Genomic DNA, 13,696 nt, shown 5'->3' on the forward strand with positions numbered 1-13,696 from the left:
ACAAAATCTTATGTTAATCGAGGCTTAAATGCAAGATAACAACCGAAATTGCAAAGATTTGAGAGTCACTAGAAATTGAATTGTACTAATACTGATACGATTAAATTAAAATGTTAATAACCATAAAAAACTTAGTTGTATTCATTATCGTTAGTGTATATTCATTTTCAAATCGACAAATTCATGTGAATTTGGTTAAAGTTTAATCGATTTATTAATTTGAAACATTATAATCTGGCTTAAAATGTTTGCCAAAAATTGATAGGCTTATGCTTTAGTTCATCAATGTACATTATATGTAATAAGAAAATGTTGATTCTATAATCCAATAGCTATGAATGAAATGAGAAAATTAATGAAATACAATTATCAATAAAATAAATGCTAAATGACATTCTCTTTGTTTTGTTACCGAACCCTGTTCGTTGTTATTATCACAGTTAATAGTGAGTATTCATCAAAATCATGTCATAACGACTAATTTCTTATAGATTTTGAAATTAATCTCTTCTTATCAATTAACATGCTTTTAGACACGTAAAGTATGTCAACATTATTCTTCCAATATCAATTCTATAGTATTTGAAAAGAATATTTCCTATATGCATTTGAAATCAATATGAATTCAACGATAGGTTATTGAGATAAGAAAACAAAGTGAATATTTAAAAACCATGTATCAATACAAGATACGCTTAATTAGTCCGAAATTATAATAGCTCAAACAATAATGAAAACGAGTAAAAAATATGTTAAGGATATTCGTATTAAATATTTATAACTGTTTTCTTAACCGTCGACTTAGCTTAAAATCTATAGTCATTTTATTTGAATATATTTTTTAAAGATAAAAGTAGTTTAAATTTGTGTCTGATGAACCCAATTCATGTGATGTTTTTCAATTAAAGCATTTTACATTATGCCAATAGAACATATATATATATATATATATATATCTATATTTGTTTCGGATACATAATTGATAATTATAGCATTTTATCTCCGTCAGTATGTTTTACTTGTGTTTAGTATCAGATTCTTTTGCGATACAGGAATGATTTTTTAATTTCCTTCTGTTTTCTCCATCAACAAGGATGATCGGTAGATTTGCAAGACTCTCGTTCATCCATACTTATATCTGGTTTTGACAAGCAATGAGCCAAACTGTACGGGCGGTTGTTTCTCCGACCGTCAATCATACCATCCGTGTCTATAGAATTTTGATTTACTTTTTCTGTAAAATGATCCAGCTCAGCATCTAACTTGATATCTGTTAATTGCAAACTGTAATTAGGCAGAGCATGCTGATGTTTATTACTTCTACACATTTTATGTCCTAATGTTGTGTTTTGAGGAAATGTCAGACTTTCATTTTCTATATCATTCTTTTTTTGTTGTTCCTTTCTGAGTGACTGCTTGCTCCAACGAGACACAAATTACCCATTTCGTGAATCAGGATTTTTATCAGAAACCGCTTTTGAATAATTAATTTTTAATCTAATGTGATCGTATACATTTTGATCCATATGCGTTTGGTAGAGTTTATGTTTATCTGAATAATCGCACTCTCCCATCTGGCAAAAATTCGTGTTCCTACATGCTCCGTGAGAACTGCTTTCTTCTATACACTGAGAATATCTTATTTCAGAGTACGGGTCTTCGTTTTCTGTCACCTGTTCCCACAAAGATGTCCTATTGACAGTAGAAAGTTCAGTGTCTTCTTGGATCACTTTTGTTACACCTTCTATAGAAATATAAACATTCAGTTAATTAACAAGCATGAACCAAAAAAGATATAGTATCGGCGCTTTTTAAAGTACTATAAATAATGAATGTTAAGAAAATATAACGAATTTTTTAAACACAAATCAAGCCAATGTTGTAATTCATTGTACCATATATTGAACAGCTCTACATGCAATGTTGACGCAAAAGACTCATCAAAAATATAATTAGTTAATCTATTTACGTATTCTTGTTTATGAGTAACAATAGAGATTTTATTTCGTACCTTGATCTATACAGGGGCATATCAACTGTCTAATACACACACCAAGAAAACAACAGTTGAAATTCATATTCGCTCTTCTAAAGAAAATAAAAAGAAACTTGATTTTAACTGGTCAAGTTCAAATGTGTTACTTTTAATTCATTGCTCAAAATCGTTAGTAATATTTCAGTTTCAACTTACCGCGAATAGAATAGGAAAAAGCAACCAACGACAAAGAATGTGGAAAGTGTACCGAGCAGATAAATTCCAAATGTTGTCATTTTTGGACTGTTGGTGCCTTTGAAATAAATGCCTCTCCTTAGTTTATAGCAAATAACGGTCTTTATATGATGTTCAAAAAGAAAGATGTGCGTTTTCCAGAGCTATTTTTTAAAGGTCTGGTTTAACAAGATTCTTTTTCTACGCAACGCAGCTTTGCTCAGAGAAAGCGTGTGGTTGAACTTGATGAATTATTAAAATGTACGAGAACAATATAAAGAATAAAATAAATGATTTAAAAATTGAAAAATACAAACAGAATTGTATTAAAAATAATGTTTTTTTGCGTTTTGAATTGAGTAAGTAATAATTCTATTTCTTTTTTAAATATCTTCAAATTTTTATCTAATAAACAAAAGTGCCATATATGATTGATTTTGTTTGATTTATTTTAATAAAAAAAGTCTCCAAAAATCTTTCGATACAATTTCTTGACGATATTGATACCTCTGTATGTTGATATCTTTGGTTTGACGCCTTTTGATACATGCTGTAAACTTGATTCTGGACGTTTTGTTGTATTCAACATGATTGTTGACTGAGAATCTAGATGATAAAGAAATGAACATATATTTGATTATTATTAATTAATATTTTATAACATATATATTAAAGGTAGTTTTAATGGAATATTGAACATGAATTTTAAATATATCATCGATAAATAATTCTATTTTTCAAAGTTGTGAAATAAATATGATATCTTTAAATCATAGTGTCCAGCCTTAAGATATTCACTCATTTGTATGTTTTATGTACAAACAAGATTCAGATAATATGAAATAAAACAAGCATTTTTTTTCAAAAAATATTTTGATTTGATATTTGAACTTATTCACCTAAAAAGAACTTCGTAAAATCTTATTAGACACAGGTAAACAGTACTGATAGATTTGTCTGATAGTGATGTCAAAAACAACATTCATTATTAAAATCAATAAAAGAATCATTGCTGTGGTAAAAAAAAACATATATGAAATATATATTTTGAATTTGCAGTTAATTTAATTCAATATTTTATAGTTAATGCATTTCATGTTACAAAAATGGTATGATAGAAGGTAATACTAAATGAAAATCACAAACATATATAATTTGTCGGGATGCAGCCAGTTACAATGTGGCATTCCGAGACGTTGCATGGACAAGGAATCTGACACAATCTTCCAAAGTATCCAGGAAAACATGTTGATTAACAATTCCAGCCAAAACTTCCGATTGGACATTCTTAAAAATAAACCGGAAATATTTTCAAAAAGTAAAAAAAAAAAATTAACGTGTTCTGTATTCAACAGCGGATCGAATACAATTTATACGCAAAGAGCCATTATGCATGATTAAGTTATATAACGTCAATTATTGTTTTATTGTGCTTGATTTTGAAATTTGACTGAAATATTTTGGGAACAAATGTAATATGATAAAAATAAGAGATAGAAAAAAGACATTTAGACTTGTTCCCAGTGATTGACGTGCGCTCCACTTATAGATATATATCAAATTTCACAAAACTTACCTGTACAACTGTTAGTGCTATTGTTCAAGTATTCATTGTAGCAGCAGGGATTAGGAGTTTGTCTTCATTTTTTGTAAAACAATGACAATATGTTTTTAAATATTTTGAAGCAAAACAAAATTTCTGTATTATGCAAATAAAATATTGATGAAGAGAAAATTAATTCAATTTAAGCGAGGAAAATACAAATAAAGTTTATAATAAATTTCTGAGCACCTGTTACAAGGATGTTCTTCAGACTGATTGCGGTTTTGCAATTCCTTAGTTTGATTGTAGTCCGGTTGTTTTGTCAAAGAGCATTTTGTAGAATGCAGAATCCAACATAACATAAAATGTAATAGAATGTTTTTCATCCTAAAATTAGACTGTTTTACTTCAGAAGTATCATGCATAACAAACTTTTTTTGGTTCAAAACACAACTATGACACGTCTATTGTGTTGGAAAAAGTATTTAAAAAAATACCTATCTGATACTAGATTCACTCAATTATTTTATACGTCGATGAAATCGCAAACAAATTGGTAAATACAAACACGCATAATTTGTAAGCGGAAGGATACCCACCCAAGATCAATAGTATCATTTCCCTATCATGATTTTATTGAAATAAGGCTAATTATATGCTGGACAAAAAAAGATTGGCACTTTACAAATCTATGTATTTATAAAATTTACAGAATTTCCTGAGCATTGGATTTAATAAATGTCATAATGTAGAAAAGGGGAACATAAGCTTGTACTCGCTTTATATGGGTAAAAAGATAGCCTTTATTTTCAGGAAATGTCTTCTCCCCAGTTTATTGACATTCAATCCTCAGCAATTTTGGATAATTAAGATATATCGAAAAGTGAATTACTAAATAGGTCGAAACTGTCCTGTTTTAATATGTAATAAAAGTATAATCTAGGTTGAAAGTTTATCATTTTCTTCCATTCTAGTTCTTTAATAATAAGTTTTTAAAAAAAACAAGGCTTATTGTTTTTTTTAAACATGTTAATTTGTATAACGTCAAGCGGAATTTTTACGTTTTCCATGCCCATCGTATTGTGACGTATGCGGATAATGTTAAACAACATGTCAGTTTTTTAGCTGGTGAAAAACGGCGTTAGATTCAGATTTGCATTTTTTTCAATTATCTTACATTTGTTGAAGCTAATGTTTCAAAAGGTGTTGTTTGTTGAAGCTAATGTTTGATCAAAATGTGTTGTTTGTTAATTTCGCCGCAGATTGATAAAATCCCTGTCTTTGACTCAGTTGTATCAAACTGGACACCGATTCCAGTTGCGATGTATCCTAATAAGAGTTCTACTTACATTTACACATTGATAATTTTCATTAAATGCCTGCTGATAAAACATTTAACCTAGTAAAGTGCATTATTGAAGAAAAAAATTGTGGCTTTTAATTCTATATCAAGTACAAAACAGTACATCACGCTAAGTTGTGAATTACTTTGTTTAAAGAATAACACAAGGGTGACTTATTTTGAAATGCGGAATGATTATTCCAACATAAGCAAAAATATGGGAAAGAATACTATCTTAAACATAGCCACAATAATTTTACTAAAAATTCCAAACAGTAAATGTCAGATTGAATTGATTAACATTAAAAAAATATCGACAATGAAACATTTGTATGATAGCGTTTATAAGGATTATAGCGTTTTCATAATTTGTTACATCCTTGATATTTATGTAATAAGGAAGTTGTTTTATATTTAAACGCAAAATATTTACCTTTCCTATATTATAAACTAAAATTAAATTGTAATACTTTTAAAAATTGATAAATGTAGAAGTTATCCCAAATGGATGTTAACAGCATAGAATTCTTTCGAATTATACCATTATCTATTTGATAACTGCTGCTTTTAAAATGTAGTTTTTCTCTAAACATTTCTGCAGATATTGACAATTAATTTAAACAATAAAAAATATCAAATGCTGAATTTAGGGATAATCATTACTCATATTTTTGTCTTACTCTATCAAAAACTGACAATAACTAACTGTCAACCATATCAAAAATCCATAAAACGAAAAAAAAATTCAAAGCAGAGCAACACGTACCTCTAAAGAGATAGAGGTAGGATCAGGTGCCTAAGAAAAGTAGGCATCCTCTGCTTACCAGTCGCCCGCGCTGTGTGCTTCTCGTCACAATTGGGCATGTCATAATCAAGTTAAATAACAAAATCGGAAAAATGTCATGATAGAGAAAAAATGAAACGCTGATGATTTGGTTTGTTTGTGATGGTCAAAATACAAACCTCGAGCCAACACGGACCTCCATTACATTGGAGGTAGAATCAGGTGTCTAGAAGGAGTGAGCATCGTCTGCTGACCGGTCACACCCGCCGTGTGCTCTTTCTCGAAATTGGAAAGAAAACGGAAAAGTCCGTAGACAATTAGGTGATTATTTATGGTCTGACATTTAGTATGAAAACGTCAGTCAGCATGTAACCCAGTGGAAGATTGTATTTTCTATTTCATTTTTTAAAAATACATTCAAACATCGATAAAATCAAGGAAGTTGTTTTATAGCCCAAAAGAATGGAACGGAAATATTCCTAGTTAAAAATCAAAGGTTTTTATAAAGTTATTTCAACCTGATTTATTCATACAATCAACATCAGTTTCTGGAATGTAACTGTTTTCAAAGAACTCAATAAAAATGTTTATGTTAAAGGATTTAATGAAAATGTGTGTGCATCATTGTATATTCTAAACCTTCTTTATGGTCTTCTGTTTCAAATGGAACACATTTTTATTGTTGTTTTGTGTCTTTTTCTTCATTATCTTTTTCTGAGATGCTTTCTCGAGAATGCTTAAGTCGATTTCGACTCGGTCGTCAACGCAAAGAAACAAAAGCATGGATTTCCCAACCTATTTAATTTTTTGTTCGATAGAGACGCTTTATTGAATGCAAATTATGCAATTTGTTTTGAATCCGATCCACGGATTCCGAGATTTTGAGCTGCAAAGTCCAAATGTTAAAGATTCCGTCTCGTAACGTTGTTGTATTGGGCCCAGGCGACCGAGCCGAGTGCCAAATCTTTTTTCTTAATTGTGCTTCAATTTATAATTTTATCGTTAAAATCATAGACTCTTCCAATTTTTGTTTTAATTTTTTTAAAAATCACAATAATATCGCTTTTTTCGCTATAAACATATGACTATTATAATCCATAGATAGGGTTTAATGGTATTAAAAACGTGTTAAGAAATTATAGAAAGAAACAACTATTCCGAGAGCCTATTTTTAGGATCTTTCAAACGGAAGACCTCTCGCAAAGAGATCGCGTCTATTTGTATATACATTTTGATTTTGTTTATTTTGAAAAAAAAAATGTAATAACAATAAATAGAAAAACTAGTAGGCTAATTGTTCGAGAACAATTAGAGGTCTTTCCACCTAATATTTTAATGAATTGCTAGATTGCTCTATAAGATTTACAAAACATTACTATACCTATGATATATGTTGTACTATAAAATGGGAAAACCACAAGGCCATTAATTGATAAATGGTTTTAAAAGAGATTTTTTATTTTTATTATTATCAAGCCATTTTTTTTAAAAATTCCATGTTGTATATATCGGTAAAGATTTATCTAATTACTTTTCTGAATTTTTTTCCACTTACTATGAACAAAACTGAGCCAAGTGAATATTCTTTACACAATCGTATAAACAGTAAAGCTAACAATAGAAGAGAGTGTTCTACAGGCTAGCTGTCTTTGTGCAAAATGAATAACAAGTTCCACTTGAGTAGCCACAGGACTAGATGTGATACCTGGCTGACCCAATTGAATACCTTATTGCGCAATCCAGCAAGCTATTGAAACCCTTACTATAATTCTGTATTTCAAATGATATGAAAATTCATTAATTAAAAGACTTCTAAATGACGTTGACCTTTGACCTTTATGTCATTTTGTTTGGCCAAGGTAGACGCTTCTATTCCAAGTGGTCCGAAGTCTGTACGACAAATAATAAAAAAGTTGGAAATGATTTTATAGAAAATTAAAAACTTTCAGGGGGAATAACTACTAGAAGAGGGCCTCAGATCCTTTCGGTATGAATAGATTGAAGAACCCTCCAAGTTTACTGAATACATTGGTAAAAGTTCCAAGTCTTTATCTCTTATAGTTTCAGAGGAGTAGCGATAACAAGCATTTCGTACAATAGGGGCTATAACTCTGTAATTATTCAAAGGTATGAGCCAAGGGGTATATTTTAAAATGTCTTAAGATGTCCTACTACATCCATAAAAATGTTTTTCTCTACCACCCTAAACAAAAGAGATATAAAAACTCGTTAATTAACAGCTTCTCAAATGACCTTGACCTTTGACCTTTATGTCATTTTGTTCGGCTAAGGTAGACTCTTCCATCCCAAGTGGTCCGAAGTCTCTATGATAAATAATAAAAAAGTTGGAAGTGATTTTATGGAAATTTAAATACTTTCAGGGGCAATAACTACTACACTGTACAAGGGGGCCTCAAATCCTTTTGGTATGAATAGATTGAAGAACCATCTAAGTGTAATGAAGACATTGGTAAAAGTTCCAAATCCGTATCTCTTATGGTTTCAGAGGAGTAGCGATAACAAGCATTTTCTTCTCAAAGGGCAATAACTCTGTAAGTTCTGGGAGTTCTTTGACACAGGGTCAATTGGTACCATAACTTTTAATGAGCAATTACATAAAGTTTAAATTGTTTGGATAACTCTAATAATAAAAAAGTCACCCCGAGCTAAATAGAAAAAAAGAAGAAGAAGAAGAAAAAACATAAAGAAAACTAGTAGGCTAATTGTTCGAGAACAATTAGAGGTCTTTCCACCTAATATTTTAATGAATTGCTAGATTGCTCTATAAGATTTACAAAACATTACTATACCTATGATATATGTTGTACTATAAAATGGGAAAACCACAAGGCCATTAATTGATAAATGGTTTTAAAAGAGATTTTTTATTTTTATTATTATCAAGCCATTTTTTTTTAAAATTCCATGTTGTATATAATTACTTTTCTGAATTTTTTTCCACTTACTATGAACAAAACTGAGCCAAGTGAATATTCTTTACACAATCGTATAAACAGTAAAGCTAACAATAGAAGAGAGTGTTCTACAGGCTAGCTGTCTTTGTACAAAATGAATAACAAGTTCCACCTGAGTAACCACAGGACTTGATGTGATACCTGGCTGACCCAATTGAATACCTTATTGCGCAATCCAGCAAGCTATTGAAACCCTTACTATAATTCTGTATTTCAAATGATATGAAAATTCATTAATTAAAAGACTTCTAAATGACGTTGACCTTTGACCTTTATGTCACTTTGTTTGGCCAAGGTAGACGCTTCTATTCCAAGTGGTCCGAAGTCTGTACGACAAATAATAAAAAAGTTGGAAATGATTTTATAGAAAATTAAAAACTTTCAGGGGGAATAACTACTAGAAGAGGGCCTCAGATCCTTTCGGTATGAATAGATTGAAGAACCCTCTAAGTATACTGAATACATTGGTAAAAGTTCCAAGTCTTCATCTCTTATGGTTTCAGAGGAGTAGCGATAACAAGCATTTCGTACAATAGGGGCTATAACTCTGTAATTATTCAAAGGTATGAGCCAAGGGGCTATATTTTAAAATGTCTTAAGATGTCCTATAACATCCATAAAAATGTTTTTCTCTACCACCCTAAACAAAAGAGATATAAAAACTTGTTAATTAACAGCTTCTCAAATGACCTTGACCTTTGACTTTTATGTCATTTTGTTCGGCCAAGGTAGACTCTTCCATCCCAAGTGGTCCGAAGTCTCTATGATAAATAATAAAAAAGTTGGAAGTGATTTTATGGAAATTTAAATACTTTCAGGGGCAATAACTACTACAAGGGGGCCTCAAATCCTTTTGGTATGAATAGATTGAAGAACCATCTAAGTGTAATGAAGACTTTGGTAAAAGTTCCAAATCCGTATCTCTTATGGTTTCAGAGGAGTAGCGATAACAAGCATTTTCTTCTCAAAGGGCAATAACTCTGTAAGTTCTGGGAGTTCTTTGACACAGGGTCAATTGGTACCATAACTTTTAATGAGCAATTACATAAAGTTTAAATTGTTTGGATAACTCTAATAATAAAAAAGTCACCCCGAGCTAAATAGAAAAAAAGAAGAAGAAGAAGAAACTAGTAGACTAATTGTTCTCGAACAATTAGAGGTCTTTCCACCTCTTTGTTGTTGTTTTTTTTGACATAAGATTGCTTCGATAGAATACAGTATTTCTCTGCGTTACTTCATAAAAAGAGTAAAACGATTAAGTTTGCAAATTTTTATTGCTTGACCTTGACCTTTGTCCTTTATGTCATTTTGATCTGACAAGGTAGACGCTTCAATACCAAGTGGTCCGATCTATCTATGATTATTGATTCAAAAGTTATTTATGTTTTTATTGATTGTTCAAACTTTCAGGGGCAATAACTGCTATAAAAGGGACTTTGGACCCTTTCGGTATGATAGATTGAACGAGCGTCTAAGTGTACTGAATACATTATTAAAAGTTTCAAGTCTCTACCTCTAACGGTTAATGAGTGGTAGCGATAACAAGCATTTTGTACAATAGGGGCAATAACTCTATAATTGTTACATGGTAAGAGTCAAAGGGTGATATTTTGAAATGCCTTAAGATGTCCTACTACATCTATGAAAAAGTTTTTCTCTACCATTCTAAACAAAATAGACACAAAAACTCATTAATTAAGAGATTTCCAAATGACCTTGACCTTTGACCTTTATGTCATTTTGTTCGGCCAAGATAGATGCTTCCATCCCAAGTGGTCCGAAGTCTCTATAATAAGTAATGAAAAAGTTGAAAGTGATTTTATAAAAATGTAAATACTTTCAGGGGCAATAACTACCAGAAGGGGGGCTCAGATCCTTTTGGTATGAATAGATTGAAGAACCCTCTAAGTGTACTGAAGACATTGGTAAAAGTTTTAAGTTTCTATCTCTCATGGTTTCAGAGGAGTAGCGATAACAAGCTTTTCGTACAAAAGGGGCAATAACTCTGTAACTATTTATAAGAAGGAGCCAAGGGGATATATTTTGAAATGTCTTAAGATGTCCTACTACATCCATGAAAAAGTTTTTCTCTTCCATCCTAAACAAAAGAGATCTAAAAACTCATTAATTAAGAGATTTGCAGATGACCTTGACCTTTGACCTTTATGTCATTTTGTTCGGCCAAGGTAGACGCTTCCATCCCAAGTGGTCCGAAGTCTCTATGATAAATAATAAAAAAGTTGGAAGTGATTTTATGGAAATTCAAATACTTTCAGGGGCAATAACTGATAGAAGGGGGGCTCAGATCCTTTCGGTATTAGTAGATTGAAGAACCCTCTAAGTGTACTGAAGACATTGGTAAAAGTTCCAAGTCTCTATCTCTTATGGTTTCAGAGGAGTAGCGATAACAAGCTTTTCGTACACAAGGGCAATAACTTTGTAAGTTCTGGGAGTGATCAAGCAAAGGGTCATTTGGTACCATAACTTTTAATGGCCAATAACATAAAGAAAAAATTGTTTCAATATCTCTTGAAATAAAAAAGTTGTCCCAAGGAAAATAGAAAAGAAAAATTATAAGAATAATAAAAAACATAAAGAAAACAAAAGGTCTTTCACCTGAAAGGTGGAAAGACCTAAAAAAACATAAAGAAAACAAGAGGTCTTTCACCTGAAAGGTGGAAAGACCTAACAAGAGGTCTTTCACCTGAAAGGTGGAAAGACCTAATTAAGGTTGAATATTATTAATATTGCATGACTTTGACCTTGCATCTTATCAAAAACAAATGTGTGGTTTTTATTAGTTTTGACAATAAACTGTTATTTTTTTGTACAGCATTTTCAGAAGAATTTAAATCGACTTTTTATAATTATTTTTGATCGAGCCCGATCTTGATCTAGCATAATATTTTTGTTTCATTTATTTTATATCGTTTGTTCTTGCACATACAGAATTGCTTTAAAGAATTTCCTTGAAGTACCTGCGTTTCTATCATCACCAATTTGATAATATTTATATCCACTTTAAAACTTTCATATTTTAATATTCACATTTGCAAATATGCTTCCTTATGCTATAGAAGAAATTCTGTCTAAACGTTTTTAATGATGTCACTCTGATTACGCGTTTTAATTTGACGGTTGCATTATTCTAAACATTCAAAGATGGCAATGTTAATAATTCTGAACTATTTGCCTTTTTCAAACGTAAATGAAAATTAGTAAACATAAACGTCAAAAAGTTCACCGGGATATGAACTTGGGAAGTACGTGACCAAACCGTCTGAGAAACCTTTTGGGCTTCACAGGATTTGATGACGTAATCAACTAAGTTCATACCCCGGTGAACCGTTTAATTTGCAGTTTCTTTCATTTATTGCATTGTTTAAAACGATTGCGTTCAAACAAGATATCAAATGAAATTAACACGCAATTATGATGCTTTTAATGGATCTCTAGTCAATACATAATGCAAATTGAAAATTTGATTTTTCATTTCTTTTAAAGGTATTAAACACTTGTTCCGTACGTAATCTGCCAAAAAAAAAATGAATAAAATCAGATTAATATTTGCTATTTACATTTGATTACTTGACAGATATAAACATTGATATCCTTTAAAATCAGATATAAATCAAATTGTGAACACGGCTTAGTTCTGCTTCCTGTCTTGACAATTAATTATGCTCGTTTTATTCAAAAAATAGTATGTGCATATACAGCAAGGAAGTGTAGTTTTGAACGCATAATTGTGTCTGACCTAACCTTAACTTCGCTCAATTTTTACATATAGAGTAGGTGAATTGTAATATTTAGCTCAGAAAATGAAAAGAGAGCAAACAGTCTGCCCTGATTGAACAGTGTTTATTTGATTATTCATGTTACCAATTCGCAAATTATCAAGTATATGTCTGTATTGGTTGAAACTTAATGCCATATTTCCTTGGAGTAAAATTTTTTTTTTTGGGGGGGGGGGGGGGAATTGTATAGTCTCAGGTCACTTGAGTCACGTGGGTTACCATTTTGCCATTGGTTTTTGCCCTTCGTCGAGCGTCGTTTTAACTTCTACTTTCAAACTAATTGACCAACTGTACCACATTGCATATATAAATTGTAAAAAAAAAATATGACATTACCATCTTAGGGCTTCTTTGGTGGGAACAAATGTGCAATAAAAACCAATCATTTAATATGCCCATGGAAAAGGGCTTCAGGCTTAATATTGGAGGATGGGCTACGATGGCAATTATGGCCAAATAGTCAATATTCATTATTTTTATCATTTGAGTCAATTGGGTAACAATCTTGCGTTTGTAATTGAGTTATTCTTCTCACTTGGCCATATTAAATTAAGTATGTGTTTTAATATCGGAAATTTAATTTTATTTGATATTTGTATAAATGTTGCAATACACTTAGTGCATGGTGTGTACGTTATAGGCCTGCAAGTCTCTTTTTACTGAACGTATATAATGTTTGGCTCCTTGAGCTAGAGTATAGATAACCCTAGATCCCCCCGACACTGCCCCCTCCTTCTTCTGAATTGATATTTGCAAACATCACATAATAAAAGCGGAGGTGACAGTCACTGGTAAGTTGGATAAAAGTTAAGACTCCAAACTCCAAAATGAATTTTTAAAAACAAACCTGAGACTTGCTGACAGGTCCATCTCTCGGCTATAGTCCTCAGATGACAGCCAAAGAATGCTGTTTTTTATGAATATATTGAAATTCTGCCTTTGTTTATTAAAAAACATTCACTCCGTTTGAATGCAAATTTAATGACTTTACAAATAGATAAATAGAAAAATGTTGCACAAAAAGTTAACATCTATAACTACTCGAA

General features: G+C 31.1%; 2 long non-coding RNA genes across 2 annotated transcripts; both read right to left on the reverse strand.

Annotated features, from left to right (window-relative positions):
• Positions 1-957: 957 nt before the first annotated feature.
• On the reverse strand, positions 958-2,841 carry LOC109621014 (uncharacterized). The gene is made up of 4 exons (XR_010711626.1): positions 2,717-2,841; positions 2,192-2,288; positions 2,012-2,088; positions 958-1,744 (listed from the first exon to the last, which is right to left on the reverse strand). It is a non-coding gene; the product is annotated as an uncharacterized lncRNA (long non-coding RNA).
• A 417-nt stretch (positions 2,842-3,258) lies between these two features.
• LOC136273417 (uncharacterized) lies at positions 3,259-4,289 on the reverse strand. Its single transcript, XR_010711627.1, has 3 exons — positions 4,002-4,289; positions 3,786-3,847; positions 3,259-3,496 (listed from the first exon to the last, which is right to left on the reverse strand). It is a non-coding gene; the product is annotated as an uncharacterized lncRNA (long non-coding RNA).
• Positions 4,290-13,696: the final 9,407 nt, after the last annotated feature.

The sequence above is a fragment of the Magallana gigas genome, chromosome 3, assembly GCF_963853765.1.
Source record: "Magallana gigas chromosome 3, xbMagGiga1.1, whole genome shotgun sequence".
Lineage (NCBI taxonomy): Eukaryota > Metazoa > Mollusca > Bivalvia > Ostreida > Ostreidae > Magallana > Magallana gigas.